The sequence below is a fragment of the Saccopteryx leptura genome, chromosome 1 (genome assembly GCF_036850995.1).
Source record: "Saccopteryx leptura isolate mSacLep1 chromosome 1, mSacLep1_pri_phased_curated, whole genome shotgun sequence".
NCBI lineage: Eukaryota > Metazoa > Chordata > Mammalia > Chiroptera > Emballonuridae > Saccopteryx > Saccopteryx leptura.
The window spans coordinates 234,359,211-234,376,550 of record NC_089503.1 but is presented as its reverse complement, the minus strand read 5'-3'; the positions used below and the strand labels follow the sequence as shown (position 1 = coordinate 234,376,550).

Sequence of the window (17,340 nt, the reverse complement as noted above, 5' to 3'; positions counted from 1 at the left end):
CGCAGTTCTATCAGCAAGGGCAGAAGCCGGATGGCCACTACTGAAGTCCAGGTGTGCGCTCAGTCTTGCCGGCTGGGGAGGAGGGGATAGGTGAAAGTGGTCAAACCCAGCTGCGGGCTGCCTGCAATCCAGCTTGCGGGGGAAGGGCAGGAGCCCTGGAAGGGGCGGAGACCCACCCTAGAACAAGGGCACAGGAGCACAGCCTTGCCCCACCCATGGAACCAAGGCTTGTGGCCTGATTTGGGAGCTGACTCCTCCCAAAGGGGTGGAGCCAAAATCCCAGAACAGGTGAGTCCCGCTACTGACCTTGGGCATGCAGTGCCACCCAGCCTGTGGAGCCAAGGCTTGCAGTCATCCCACAAGCAGGCTTCTCCTGCAGGGGTGGGGCAAAAGCCCGGAATCAGGTGGAGACCCGCAAATGAGCAAGGTGATCACTCCTGCCCTCAGGGCTGAGCATAACACCAGCCGCAGGGCAGGGTGAAGGCCAAGGCCACTGAGGCTAGATCACAGCCACTCCTGTGAAGGAGAGGTGGAAACCACTGGGGCAATAGCCCCAGTGGGCAGGCACCAGCAACACCCATACCCAAACACCCTAGGCAGCAACAGTAGAGGGGATGGCGGGCCTGCAGACAGACCACACCTAGGGAACACAGAGGCCACACCCAGTGGACTCCAGTGGCCAAAACCTTCTTTTACATAGACAAAATGAGAAGGCAAAGAAATGCAACACAAATGAATCAGGAGAAATCCCCTGAAAAGGACCTCAATGAGTCAGATATAACCAAATTACCAGATGCAGAGTTTAAAATAACAATTCTTAGGATGCTCAAAGATATTAGAGCAACAATAGACAGTCATTATGAACACCTAAATTAAAAGATAGCAAATATAAAAAAGGACATTGAAATAATAAAAAAGAATCACTCAGAAATGTCAAATACAATATCAGAAATGAAGAACACAATTGAAGGAATTAAAAGCAGGATGGATGAAGCTGAGAATCGAATCAGCAAGTTAGAGGACAAGATAAATGAAGGCACGGAAGTAGAGCAGAAAAAAGAAAAGAGACTCAAAAAGTCTGAGGAAACTCTGAGAGAGCTCTGTGACAATATGAGGAGAAATAATATCCGCATCATAGGGGTTCCTGAAGAAGAAGAGAAAGAACAAGGGATAGAGACTTTGTTCAATCAAATCAGAGCTGAAAACTTCCCTCAATTAAAGCAGGAAACTGTCTCATATGTTCAGGAAGCACAGAGAACTCCATTAAGGAGAAACACAAAGTATCTACATCAAGACACATCATAATTAAAATACCAAAGCTAAGTGATAAAGAGAATATATTAAAAGCTGCGAGAGAGAAAAAGACTATCACCTACAAAGGAGCCACATAAGGATGACTTCTGACTTCTCAACAGAAACACTTGAGGCCAGAAGGGAATGGCAAGAAATATTCAAAGTAATGTAGAACAAAAGCCTACAACCAAGACTACTTTATCCAGCAAGGCTATTGTTTAAAATTGAAGGAGAAATAAAAAGATTTCCAGACAAAAAAAACTCAAGGAATTCACTACAACAAAACCAAGGCTGTAAGAAATGCTAAGGGAGAGATCCAAGCCGAGGAAAATCTGATCCTGTGGCAACCCGGGCAATACAAGCTAACACTCGCGCCAAACCCAAACAAAGAAAGACAAGCGGCGCGGCCATTTTACCCGTCTCCTGGTTGGTGCGCAGTTAGTGGGCGAGAGATTTCTTCCTAGGCCCCGGGAGTCAGTGCCCGTGTTGCCTCACGGAGAGGCAGGGTCAGAGGCCTTTCTGTGGGCCGAGGGCAGAGTCTCTGGGCAGCCCCAGCGCCCTGGGAAAGCCACGCACGGGAGGGAGTGAGAACTAATTCCAACGGTGGAGATTTTCCGTGCCGGAGGGTAATTTCACTCAGAGGGAAAGCGGCCGGCCTCATATCCTGGTTTGCGCGCGCAGATAAGGAGTGAGCGATTCCTCCGAGTGCCTCGGCAGTGCGCACCCGTGTTATCGCACAGAGGGCAGAATCAGGGGCCTTTGTGTGGGCCCAAAGCGGAATCTCGGGGCCGCCCCAGCGCCTTGCAAAAGCCGCGCACGGGGACGGAGCGAGACTCAATTCCAACGCTGCAACTTTTCCCTGCGGTTGGGGGTTTCACTCAGAGCGTGAGACTGCTGGCCGGATATCCTGGTCTGCGCGCGCAGCCAGTGAGTGAGAGTTTCCTCCAAGCGCCCCGGAAGTGGGCACCCTACTTGTGTTACCGGACAGAGTGGCAGAGCCAGAGGTCTTTGAATGGCCGGAAAGCCCACCTGATTATGCTAGCAGCTCTGACTGACTGAGCCTTACCCAGAGCCCTGTGCTGAGTGGAAATAGAGTGGGGAAGTTGCCAGCTCTTTGAGCCTCTTACTATCCAGGCAGAGGCAGCAGCAACCCCATAGCTGGATTATCAGGCTGCTAATTGAGGAAGGAAAGACTAGGAGAAAGGCATCTAGGGAACACGGGACTCTCTCACTGTCGGAGCCTATAAATGCTAATAGCCTAGACTGCCAACGAGACTAAAGCACAATACATGACATTTGCCATAGAGACTTATCAACTGCAAACCTCCACCTGAGCGTGGCAAAGGGGCAAAACCCGGGGTACAGAGTCACCGACCAGGAAGAGGGAGAGAAAAGAAAAAAGCAAGAAGATAACCTCTCAAAATCAAGAATAATCTGCAGACTTTATAACCTATCCCATTTTATTATATTTGTTCGTTTGTTTCTCTTATCTTCATTCTTGATACTTTTTTTCCTCCTCCAATTTGGCCGATTAACTCTCTGCCGGTCTTACTCTCTCCTCTCCTTGACTACACTACCCATAAGTGTTACATCTCCCATTATCTTTTCTCTCCCTCTTCCTTTCTCTCTATGAGGGTCTGCACTCAAACCCCTTAACTCTCTCTCTCTCTCTCTCCTTTCTTTTTTCTTTCTTTTAGTGTTCCCTCTTTTTTTTCTCTCTCTCTCCTTTCTTTTCTCCCTCTATATTAGTTTCTTCCTTTCTCCTTTATATCTCCTCTCACTCAAACCTCAATAACAAACAAATTATCTTATCTGGGACTCAAACTTATGTTTGTGGCATTCTGGGGGGTTTTTACTTCACCTTTTTAACTCACTAGCAGTGCTCCCATCCCTGGCTCTCCATATTATCTAGTTCTTGTTCCACTAAATACAATAGTAATTTTTTAATTTGTCCCCCCGTTTTTCCGTTTTCCTCTTAATCCTCTCATCATAACTCTTAGACAACCAACACCTAAAAGCAAATCATTTTATTCTTGACCCAAATTTTTTCCTTATTTGCTTTTTGTGGGTCCATACGCTCTTTTTTTTTTTCTTCTTTTTTTTCTTCTTCTTTTTTTTTTTTTTTTTTTTTTTTTTGCCCCTTTATTACTTTTCCCCAATTCAGGCCCTCCATCACAGGCATTGTTTGTTATAATTCACAGTCCACCACAAGATTTTATCAAGAAAGAGGGAGAGGAGAGGAGAGGAAAAAAGGAGGGGGGGAATAATTTCCTTTTTTTTTTTTTTTCTTTTTTTTTCTTTTTTTTAAATTTTTATTTTATTTTATTTTTCTTTATTTCATTATTAATTTTTTTTAAAAAAAACAACTCTTTTCGATTTTTTTTTTATTATTTTTTTAAACTTTTTATTCTTTATTAAATCTCATTAATACTATCAACAAAACCACCCTCAGATGCCATTAAGGAAGAGAAAATCGAATATCATGGATACAAAAGAAAGAGAGGTAACACAGCTAGATGAGGAAAAATCTATGGAGAAAAAATTTAATATATTGGAAACCTTGGAGCTAAATGACAGAGAATTCAAGATAGAAATCCTAAAAATCCTCCGAGATATACAAGAAAACACAGAAAGGCAATTTAGGGAGCTCAGAAAACAACTCAATGAACACAAAGAATATATGTCCAAGGAAATTGAAACTATAAAAACAAATCAAACAGAGATGAAAAACTCAATTCACGAGCTGAAAAACAAAGTAACAAGCTTAGCTAATAGAACAGGTCAGATAGAAGAGAGGATTAGTGAAATAGAAGACAAGCAACTTGAGGCACAACAGAGAGAAGAAGAAAGAGACTCAAAAATTAAAAAAAATGAGATAGCCCTACAAGAATTATCTGACTCCATCAAAAAGAATAACATAAGAATAATAGGTATATCAGAGGGAGAAGAGAGAGAAAATGGAATGGAGAACATACTCAAACAAATAATAGATGAGAAATTCCCAAGCCTGTGGAAAGAACTAAAGCCTCAAGTTCAAGAAGCAAACAGAACTCCGAGTTTTCTTAACCCCAACAAACCTACTCCAAGGCATATCATAATGAAACTGACACAAACCAACAGCAAAGAAAAAATTCTCAAGGCAGCCAGGGAAAAGAAGAATACAACATATAAAGGAAGGCCCATTAGATTATCATCAGATTTCTCAGCAGAAACTCTACAAGCTAAAGAGAGTGGACCCCAATATTTAAAGTCCTGAAAGAGAGGAACTTTCAGCCACGAATACTATACCCATCAAAGCTATCCTTCAAATATGAAGGAGAAATAAAAACATTCACAGATACAGAAAAGATGAGGGAATTTATCATCAGAAAACCCCCACTCCAGGAATTACTAAAGGGGGTTCTCCAATCAGATACAAAGAACAAAAAAAAACAGAGCCACAAGTAAAAGCTCCAAGAAGAACACAATAAAACCAAATTTAAACTGTGACAACAACAAAAAGAAAGAGGGGGAGAAGATGGAGATTAACAGTAGCAAAGGACGATGGAGTGCAAAAGTACTCACAAAATAGTTCGCTACAATGAACAGGGTAGGGACCCTTTTCATTATTCAAAGGTAACCACCATTGAAAAAACCACCACAGAAGCACATGAGATAAAAAAGATAGCAACAGTGGAAAGATGTATGGAATACAACCAAATAAAAACAAAAGATACAAAAACAAAAGAGAAGGATCAAACAAGACACAAAACTAACAGAAAGCAAGATATAAAATGGCAATAGGGAACTCACAAGTGTCAATAATTACACTAAATGTAAACGGATTAAACTCACCAATAAAAAGGCACAGAGTAGCACAATGGATTAAAAAAGAAAATCCAACTGTATGCTGCCTACAGGAAACTCATCTAAGTAACAAGGATAAAAACAAATTCAAAGTGAAAGGCTGGAAAACAATACTCCAAGCAAATAACATCCAAAAAAAAGCAGGTGTAGCAATACTCATATCGGATAATGCTGACTACAAGACAGGAAAAGTACTCAGAGACAAAAATGGCCATTTCATAATGGCTAAGGGGACACTGAATCAAGAAGACATAACAATTCTTAATATATATGCACCAAACCAAGGAGCACCAAAATATATAAGACAGCTACTTATTGATCTTAAAACAAAAACTGACAAAAATACAATCATACTTGGAGACCTCAATACACCGCTGACGGCTCTAGATCGGTCATCCAAACAGAGAATCAACAAAGACATAGTGGCCTTAAACAAAACACTAGAGCATCTGGATATGATAGACATCTACAGGACATTTCATCCCAAAGTGACTGAGTATTCATTTTTCTCCAGTGTACATGGATCATTCTCAAGAATTGACCATATGTTGGGCCACAAAAACAACATCAGCAAATTCAGAAAAATTGAAGTTGTACCAAGCATATTTTCTGATCATAAAGCCTTGAAACTAGAATTCAACTGCAAAAAAGAGGAAAAAAATCCCACAAAAATGTGGAAACTAAACAACATACTTTTAAAAAATGAATGGGTCAAAGAAGAAATAAGTGCAGAGATCAAAAGATATATACAGACTAATGAAAATGACAATACGACATATCAGAATCTATGGGATGCAGCAAAAGCAGTGATAAGAGGGAAGTTCATATCACTTCAGGCATATATGAACAAACAAGAGAGAGCCCAAGTGAACCACTTAACTTCCCACCTTAAGGAACTAGAAAAAGAAGAACAAAGAAAACCCAAAACCAGCCGAAGAAAGGAGATAATAAAAATCAGAGCAGAAATAAATGAATTAGAGAAGAGAAAAACTATAGAAAAATTTAATAGAACAAGGAGCTGGTTCTTTGAAAAGATCAACAAAATTGACAAACCCTTGGCAAGACTTACCAAGGAAAAAAGAGAAAGAACTCATATAAACAAAATCCAAAATGAAAGAGGAGAAATCACCACGGACACCGTAGATATACAAAGAATTATTGTAGAATACTATGAAACACTTTATGCCACTAAATTCAACAACCTAGAAGAAATGGATAAATTCCTAGAACAATACAACCTTCCTAGACTGAGTCAAGAAGAAGCAGAAAGCCTAAACAGACCTATCAGTAGAGAAGAAATAGAAAAAACCATTAAAAACCTCCCCAAAAATAAAAGTCCAGGCCCTGACCGCTATACTAGCGAATTTTATCAAACATTCAAAGAAGACTTGGTTCCTATTCTACTCAAAGTCTTCCAAAAAATTGAAGAAGAAGCAATACTTCCAAACACATTTTACGAAGCCAACATAACCCTCATACCAAAACCAGGCAAGGATGGCACAAAAAAAGAAAACTACAGACCAATATCTCTAATGAATACAGATGCTAAAATACTAAACAAAATACTAGCAAATCGAATACAACAACATATTAAAAAAATAATACATCATGATCAAGTGGGATTCATCCCAGAATCTCAAGGATGGTTCAACATACATAAAACGGTTAATGTAATACACCATATCAACAAAACAAAGAACAAAAACCACATGATCTTATCAATAGACGCAGAAAAGGCTTTCGATAAAATACAACACAATTTTATGTTTAAGACTCTCAACAAAATGGGTATAGAAGGAAAATATCTCAACATGATAAAGGCCATATATGATAAACCATCAGCTAACATCATATTAAATGGCACTAAACTGAAGGCTTTCCCCCTTAAATCAGGAACAAGACCGGCTTGTCCACTCTCTCCACTCTTATTTAATGTGGTACTAGAGGTTCTAGCCAGAGCAATCAGACAAGACAAAGAAATAAAAGGCATCCATATCGGAAAAGAAGAAGTAAAGGTATCACTTTTTGCAGATGATATGATACTATACATCAAAAACCCCAAAGAATCCACAAAAAGACTACTAGAAACAATAAGCCAATACAGTAAGGTCGCAGGATACAAAATTAACATACAGAAGTCAATAGCCTTTCTATATGCCAACAATGAAACAACTGAGAAGGAACTCAAAAGAATAATCCCCTTCACGATTGCAACAAAAAAAATAAAATACTTAGGAATAAACATAACAAAGAATGTAAAGGACTTATATAATGAAAACTATAAACCATTGTTAAGGGAAATCGAAAAAGATATAATGAGATGGAAGAATATACCTTGTTCTTGGCTAGGAACAATAAATATAATCAAGATGGCTATATTACCCAAAGCAATATACAAATTTAATGCAATTCCCATCAAAATCCCTATGAGATTTTTTAAAGAAATAGAGCAAAAAATCATCAGATTTATATGGAACTATAAAAAACCCCAAATAGCCAAAGCAATCCTAAAGAAAAAGAATGAAGCTGGAGGCATTTCAATACCTGACTTCAAACTCTATTATAGGGCCACGACAATCAAAACAGCATGGTATTGGCAGAAAAATAGACACTCAGACCAATGGAACAGAATAGAAAGTCCAGAAATAAAACCACATATATATAGTCAAATAATTTTTGATAAAGGGGCCAACAACACACAATGGAGAAAAGAAAGCCTCTTCAATAAATGGTGTTGGGAAAACTGGAAAGCCACATGCAAAAGAATGAAACTGGACTACAGTCTCTCCCCCTGTACAAAAATTAACTCAAAATGGATCAAAGATCTAAACATAAGACCTGAAACAATTAAGTACATAGAAGAAGACATAGGTACTCAACTCAGGGACCTGGGTTTTAAAGAGCATTTTATGAATTTGACTCCAATGGCAAGAGAAGTGAAGGCAAAAATTAATGAATGGGACTACATCAGACTAAGAAGTTTTTGCTCAGCAAGAGAAACTGATAACAAAATAAACAGAAAGCCAACTAAATGGGAAATGATTTTTTCAAACGACAGCTCAGATAAGGGCCTAATATCCAAAATATACAAAGAACTCATAAAACTCAACAACAAACAAACAAACAATCCAATAAAAAAATGGGAAGAGGATATGAACAGACACTTCTCCCAGGAAGAAATACAAATGGCCAACAGATATATGAAAAGATGCTCATCTTCTTTAGCTATTAGAGAAATGCAAATCAAAACGGCAATGAGATACCACCTCACACCTGTTCGATTAGCTGTTATTAGCAAGTCAGGTAACAGCAAATGTTGGAGAGGCTGTGGAGAAAAAGGAACCCTCATACACTGTTGGTGGGAATGTAAAGTAGTACAACCATTATGGAAGAAAGTATGGTGGTTCCTCAAAAAACTGAAAATAGAACTACCTTATGACCCAGCAATCCCTCTACAGGGTATATATCCCAAAAACTCAGAAACATTGATACGTAAAGACGCATGCAGCCCCATGTTTATTGCAGCATTGTTCACAGTGGCCAGGACATGGAAACAACCAAAAAGCCCATCAATAGATGACTGGATAAAGAAGATGTGGCACATATACACTATGGAATACTACTCAGCCATAAGAAATGATGACATCGGAACATTTACAGCAAAATGGTGGGATCTTGATAACATGATACGAAGCAAAATAAGTAAATCAGAAAAAACCAGGAACTGTATTATTCCATACGTAGGTGGGACATAATAGTGAAACTAAGAGACATTTATAAGAGTGTGGTGGTTACGGGGGAGAGGGGGGAATGGGAGAGGGATAGGGGGTGGGGAGGGGCACAAAGAAAACAAGATGGAAGGTGACAGAGGACAATCTGACTTTGGGTGGTGGGTATGCAACATAATTGAACGACAAGATAACCTGGACTTGTTATCTTTGAATATATGTATCCTGATTTATTGATGTCACCCCATTAAAAAAATAAAATTATATAAAAAAAAAAAAAGAAATGCTAAGGGACCTGTTGTAAACAGTGCAAAGGAGAAAAAGAATATAGCAAAAGATGAATACAGTTTTAAAGAATAAAATGGCAATAAACAACTACATATCAATAATAACCTTAAATGTAAATGCATTAAATGATCCGATCAAAAGACATAGGATAGTTGCGTGGATAAGAAAACAGGACCCATACATAAGCTGTCTACAAGAGACACACCTTAAAACAAAAGATGCACATAGACTGAAGATAAAAAGATGGAAAAAATTATTTTACGCAAATGGAAATGAAAAAATAGCTGGGGTAGCAATACTTATATCAGACAAAATGAACTTTAAAACAAAGGCTATAGTAAGAGATAAAGAAAGTCACTACAGGTGAAATGGACAGCGGTGTCCCAAGATGGGGGCGCCTGGGAGGCAGCCGTACTGTCCCGGCTGCTGAGGCAGGTCCCGCGTTCCTGGTGGTGGAAGGGCCCAGCTGAGGGCTGGCAAATGGGAGGCCGCTGTCTCTGCGCGCCCCGCCGCCGGGGCTGGGCCCTGTGGCGGCAGCGCCGCCTGTCCCTCCTCAACTTAGGGTGGTGGCAGGCCTGCGCCCAGGCTTCTGGGCCATGGCACTGAGGGAGCTCAAAGTGTGTCTGCTGGGGGATACAGGTGTGGGTAAATCAAGTATGGTGTGGTGCTTTGTGGAAGACAGCTTCGATCCGAACATCAACCCAACAATAGGGGCATCTTTTCTGACCAATACTGTCCAGTACCAAAATGAGCTACATAAATTCCTACTCTGGGATACAGCTGGACAAGAATGATTCCGTGCCTTAGCACCCATGTACTATCAAGGGTCAGCTACAGCTATAATTGTTTATGATATCACAAAAGAAGAGACATTCTCCACATTAAAGAATTGGGTAAAAGAGCTTTGACAGCACGGCCCACCTAATATTGTAGTTGCCATTGCAGGAAATAAGTGTGATCTTATGGATGTAAGAGAAGTCATGGAGAGAGATGCTAAAGACTATGCCGACTCCATCCATGCAATTTTTGTAGAGACCAGTAGAAAAAGTGTGATAAATATCAATGAACTCTTTATAGAGATTAGTCAAAGAATTCCATCTACTGACACCAACCCGTCATGTGGCGGGAAGGGCTTCAAACTCTGAAGACAGCCTTCACAGCCAAAGTGAAGCTGCTGTTGACTGAGCCTCAGCCTCTCAGACTTGATGAAGTAGGTGGTCCTGAAAGCTAACAGGAGGACTGGGGGGCCCCACCGCCAGGCTTCGCCTAGCCGATCTGGGGCCTTCTTCATACAAAACTTGAGTCACAGAAACTGACAGGTCTGTTTCCTCTTTGAAGACTGCAGCAGTAATATTTCTGTCTGTGGATTTGTGTTATGTAAAGAATCTGGTATACAAAGGGACTCCATCATTGGTTTTTGACCTTGCTGAAAAGGAACATGTAATTGTATGGATGGTAGGATCAAATTGTTGAGTAGTTTTGTAATCAAGATTTTATGTAACACTTGTAAAGGGAAAATGAGCACTTTCGTGGTTCTTGAGGGAAAGAAGACCTTGTGGAGATTATAATTTCCTTGGTTTCCCATTACCACTGTTCTAGGGAGTTGTATCATTTAAAATGTGGTAGGATGCTGTTAAGTGGAGGGATGGCAATTATTATCTGAAGGTAAAATGGGTTATTTATAGGACTGATGGAAATTACTACATCCGCCATCTCCAGAGCACTTTCTGTTGCATACACTAGTCCAAGATGCACAGCACAAGTTAGTAACAGTCACAACAACCCATAGCTCACCTGGGCTTGCATTCTAACTCTGCTGTGTCTGTCACCAAACTCATCATTGGCACCTTTTCTAATAAACTCTCATGATCAGGGTAGTGGGGGTAGAGAAGCAGCTAGCCTGGAATAAATTGAATTGCATATGCTTAAACTAACTGGTTTTTAAAAAAAGGGAAAAGAAAGGAAAGAATATGGTGTAAATGCTGATGATTTTTTTTTATTTAATCCAAATATTTTGGTGGGGAAAACAATTATCTATTGCTTAGCCTATGTAAAGTTGTAGTCTATATTTATGAGACCATTGCTTAAAAAGTATAAATTGTGTAAATACATTAATAAATTCTATGTTTCATTCCAAAAAAAAATGTCACTACATAATGATAAAGGGAACAATCCAACAGGAAGATATAACTATTATAAATATCTACGCACCTAAAATAGGAGCACCTAAGTATATAAAACAGACTTTGATGGATTTAAAGGGCGAGATCCACAGCAATACTATTATAGTAGGAGATTTCAATACCCTACTAACATCACTAAATAGATCCTCAAAAAAGAAAATTAACAAACAAACAGCAGACTTAAAGGACATACTAGATCAACTCGATTTAATAGATATCTTCAAAACCTTTCACCCTAAAGCAGCAGAATATACATTCTGTTCAAGTGCTCATGGTACATTCTCTAGGATAGACCACATGTTAGGGCACAAAAGTGGTCTCAACAAATTTAAAAAGATTGAAATCATATCGAGCACTTTCCTCTGACACAATGGCATGAAACTAGAAATCAACCACAACAGAAAAACTAAAAAATACTCAAACACTTGGAAACTAAATAGCATGTCATTAAATAACAAATGGGTTAACAATGAGATCAAAGAAGAAATTTAAAAATTCCTAGAAACAAATGATAACGAGCATACATCACCTCAAAATTTATGAGACACAGCAAAAGCAGTCCTGAGAGGGAAGTTCATAGCATTACAGGTATACCTTAAGGAACTAGAAAAAGCTCAAATAAACAACTTGACCCTGCATCTAAAAGAACTAGAAAAATAACAGCAAGTAAAGCCCAGCGGTAGTAGAAGGAAGGAAATAATCAAGCTCAGAGCAGAAATTAATGACATAGAGGCTAAAGAAACAATACAGAGGATCAATGAAACCAGGAGCTGCTTCTTTGAAAAGGTAAACAAGATCGATGAACTTTTAACTAGCCTCACCAAGAAAAAAAGAGAGAGGACTCAAATAAATAAAATTAGAAATGAGAGTGGAGAAATAACAACTGATACAACAGAAATATAAAATATTGTAAGAAAATACTATGAAGAACTGTATGCCAAAAAACTAGACAACCTAGATGAAATGGACAAATTCCTTGAAACATATAATCTTCCAAAAATTAATCTGGAAGAATCAGAAAACCTAAACAGACCAATTACAACAAATGAGATTGAAACAGTTATCAAAAAACTTCCAAAAAAAAAAAAGTCCTGGGCCTGATGGCTTCACAACTGAATTCTACCAACTATTCAAAGAAGAACTAACTCTTATCCTTCTCAAGCTATTTCAAAAAATTCAAGAGGAAGAAAGACTTCCAAGCTCCTTTTATGAGGCCAGTATAATTCTGATTCCAAAACCAGGAAAAGACAACACAAAGAAAAAAAATTATAGTCCAATATCCCTGATGAATTTAGATGCTAAAATTCTCAACAAAATATTAGCAAACTGGATCTAGCAATATATGAAAAAAATCATACACCATGATCGAGTGGGATTTATTCTTGGGAGGCAAGGCTGGTACAATATTCGCAAATCAATCAATATGATTCATCACATAAACAAAAGGAAGGAGAAAAACCACATGATAATTTCAATAGATGCAGAAAAAGCATTTGATAAAATCCAGCACCCATTCATGAACAAAACTCTCAACAAAGTGGGAATACAGGAAACATACCTCAACATGATAAAGGCCATCTATGACAAACCCACAGCCAACATCATAATTAATGGACAAAAATTAAAAGCCATCGCTATAAAATCAGGAACAAGGCAGGGGTGCCCCTTTAACCACTTTTATTCAACATAGTACTAGAAGTCCTAGCCACAGCAATCAGACAAGAAAAAGAAATAAAAGACATCCATATTGGAAAAGAAGAAGTAAAACTATCATTATTTGCAGATGATATGATACTGTATATAGAAAACTCTAAAGTCTCAGTCCAAAAACTGCTGGATCTGATAAATGAATTTAGCAAGATGGCAGGATATAAAATTAATACATAGAAATCAGAGGCATTTTTATATACAAATAATAAAATGTAAGAAAGAGAAATTAAAGAAACAATCTCCTTCCCATTTGCAACAAAAAAAATAAAGTACCTAGGCATAAATTTATCCACAGAGGTTAAAGACTTGTACTCAGAAAATTATAAAACATTGATAAAAGAAATCAAGAAAGGCACAAACAAGTTGAAGCATATACCATGTTTATGGTTAGGAAGAATAAGCATCATTAAAATGTCTATATTACCCAAAGTAATTTATAATTTCAATGCAACATCAATTAAAATCCCAATGACATACTTCAAAGATATAGAACACATATTCCAAAAATTTATATGGAACCAAAAAAGAACATGAATAGCCTTAGCAAATTTGAAAAAGAAGAATAAAGTGGGAGTTATCACACTCCCTGATATCAAGATATACTACAAGGCCATTGTACTCAAACAGCTTGGCATTGGCATAAGAACAGGCATATAGATCAATGGAACAGAACAGAGAACCCAGAAATAAATCCACACCTTTATGGACAACTGATACTTGACAAAGGAAGTAAGAGCATACAATGGAGTAAAGACAGTCTCTTTAACAAATGGTATTGGGAAAACTGGACAGCTACCTGCAAAAAAATGAAACTTGACCACCAACTTACACCATGCACAAAAATAAACTCAAAATGGATAAAAGACTTAAATGTAAGTTATGAAACCATAAGCATCTTAGAAAAAAACATAGGCAGTAAGCTCTCTGACATCTATCTCAGCAATATATTTGCTGATTTATCTCCATAGGCAAGTGAAATAAAAGACAGGATAAACAAATGGGACTATATCAAACTAAAAAGCTTTTGCACAGCTAAAGATAATATGAACAGAATAGAAAGACAAACCACACAATGGGAGAACATATTTGACAATACGTCTGATAAGGGGTTAATAGCCAAAATTTATAAAGAACTTGTAAAACTCAACACCAGAAAGACAAACAATCCAATCAAAAAATGGGCACAAGAAATGGATAGACACTTCTCCAAAGAGGACATACAGATGGCCAATAGACAGATGAAAATATGTTCAACATCACTAATCATTAGAGAAATGCAAATTAAAACCACAATGAGATACCACCTTACACCAGTCAGAATGGTGCTCATTAACAAAACAACACAGGATAGGTGCTGGCGAGGATGTGGAGAAAGGGGAACCCTCCTGCATTGCTGGTGGGAATGCAGACTGGTGCAGCCACTCTGAAAAACAGTATGGAGATTCCTCAAAAAATTAGAAATGGAACTGCACTTTTACCCAGCCATCCCACTTGTAGGAATATATCCCAAGGACACCATATCACTGAGTGAAAAAAAGAAATGCATCCCCATGTTTATGGCAGCATCGTTCACAGTAGCAAAGATCTGGAAACAGCCCAAGTGTCCGACAGTGGACGAGTGGATTAAAAATTTTGGTACATATATACAATGGAATACTATGGGGCCATGAAAAAGAAGGAAATATTACATTTTGCAACAATATCTATGTACCTGAAAACTATTATCTTGAGTGAAATAAGCCAGGCAAAGAAAGAAAAATATCATATGACCTCACTCATTTGAGGAATCCAAGGAACAATGTGAACTGAGGAATAGAATTAAACCCGAAGAGAAGAGGGGAGGTTGCTGTTGGGAGGGGGGTAAGGGAGATGTTGAGGGGAATATGGGGGAGGGGAGATGCTTTTGGAGAAACACTAGAATCTATGTAAACACAATAAATAAATTAAATATATATATATATACTATTTCTTTTGACATAGATAGTGTTCTCATTGTTTTTTATTTGAAAAACCAGAACTAGATTAATGTATTTAATTCTAGGGAAAATATTACAAGAGAAAAAAATAAAATTAAATTAAATCAGGATAAGTAAAATGTTCAGGAATGTTGCCTTTAAAAGGCAAATGCTTTCAGAACTTGAACAATAATTCTAGAAAGACAAAACTATACAGAATGAGAAACATCATTGTGATGGCTAGTTTTATGCATCAACTTGGCTAGGCCAGTGTACCAAGATGTACCATGTTACATATCAGTCTGGATGTTGCTGTGTAGGCATTTTTTAGATAAGATTAACATTTAAATCAGTAGACTCAGAGAAAGCAGATTACCCTTCATAATGTGGGTGAGCCTCATCCAATCAGTTGAAGTCTTTAAGAGAAAAAAGGCTGACTCTCCTGAAGGGAGAGGAAATTCTGCCTGTGGTTTTCCTTTGGACTTGAGCTGAAACATCAGCTTTACCCTGAGTCTCCTGTTCTGCCCACCTACCCTGCTGATTTTGGACTTGTCAGCCTCCACAATCACAGGAGATACTTCCTTAAGATAAATCAATCTCTTAATCTCTCCCCCGCCCTCATACACACACCTTATTGATTTAATTTCTCTTGAGAACCTGGACTAATACAATAATGACCTCACTTTGACATCATTAAAAGAAAAACAAAGAACACAAATTCATATAAATTAAGAAACTCAAAGCATTTATGGATTATCTATTTGGTTCTTTTTCAAATCTATTAGATCTTTTTTTCTTTTTTTTACAATTCCCCATTCCCTAAAGATGTTTTCAATCTTGTCTGTTATTTAAACATACTTGCCAAAAATTTCTTTTTTTTCTTTAGTCATTGCTCAATCTCCTATCAGTTAATTAAAGAATTTGTTTCTTTTTTGTTTCATTTTGTTTTCTGCAGGTTCTCACACACAGTGTGCTTTGTTACTGGTATGGGTCGTCATTGTTTACCGTGAGCTACTCATTTCCCATGAAAATTTGTGTGAATTCTTTGAAGCTAGGATGGCTCCAGAGAGAATGGCTGTAGCTTCTGGAACAGGCCACCTTTGGGCCCACCAGGATTCAAGAGCTGACCAAAGAGTTTCCAGAGCTGCAGGCCACAGTGGAGCAAAACGGGCGCATGCAGGCCAACCACGTCTCCTTCCTGCTGCGCCTGCAGCACATCCTGCTGCCGGGTGCTGCCACATGGCTCCCTCTTTGGGTGTTTGGGGGCGTCCTTCATGCCTTTCTTCCTCTGTGCAGTGCTGCTCCATGCAGTTCAGGCCCAAGTCCAGGCTGACTGTAGACGATGTTAGTCGTCAACACCTCCACGTGAAACCACCTGCTATTTCATTTGGTGGCTGGTGACCTGAAGGGGTCCTTGCCAGTTAAACCACATGAACTCCCAGCAACCTGCCAAGTCCTACTGCTTCTGCAAAGACACAAACACCAACATGTACCCTTTCTTCTTTGCCTTGAGCGGGAAGAGCTCTCTATGGAGCTTGGGAAATGGAAGGAAAAGTACATGCCAAACGAGACCAGCGCGGATCTTTCTTCCTAATTGGACCCCCTGCCTTGCTGCCTCTCTCATTCAGTAGCATATTTTCTATTTGGTTAGTCAGCAGAAGAAGTAGGTGGACTTGGCCTGGATGATCCCCTTTCACACCCACATCTTCATCATTGTATGTGCCATTGCAGGGACCGAAAGGCAGCCTGGGCCTTTGCTTCATGGTCAGGTTCTTGGAAAGAAACTAGTTTGTGTGGGTGACGAAGATAAACCACATCCCACACACGCTGCTCACGATGGGAACACTCTACCTGTGAATCAGCCTCTAAAACTAATGAACACAATGTGGTTCTATGAAACTTGAGTAAAAAAGCTAAAACTAGACTTTTAACATTCACTATTAATTACAATGCTTGGATTAAGCTTTAATATCATTTTTATGTGATATTATTTCACTTTTTATATTCTTTTTGCTTTTGCTCTTAGCCTTTTTTTTTGAAATAAGAAATGTAATTTTCAAAAATTACAGCAGGTTAAAAGGTAATCACAAAATAATTATTTTCAATATAAAAATTTATAATAACTTTAAGGCTGTTAGAAATCTGAGTGTTTCCTTTATATTTTACAAGCAGAAGTCAGAAATTATGGCTTAATGTATATTATAAATATTTGTCATGGGAATTTTGAAAATTTGATCAATGCCAAGGTTAACCGCTATCAGAAAACTTTTTTCCCTAGTGGATCAGCCCTGGGTAGCCAACAGACACTAGGACTAACTATGCTTTTAGTTTATAGGT

The 17,340-nt window shown here is 38.5% G+C and overlaps 2 pseudogenes; both read left to right on the top strand.

Annotated features, from left to right (window-relative positions):
- The first annotated feature begins 9,751 nt into the window (after positions 1-9,751).
- On the top strand, positions 9,752-11,045 carry LOC136389158 (ras-related protein Rab-22A pseudogene; annotated as a pseudogene).
- Positions 10,846-16,860, top strand: LOC136388229 (acyl-CoA (8-3)-desaturase-like; annotated as a pseudogene).
- Positions 16,861-17,340: the final 480 nt, after the last annotated feature.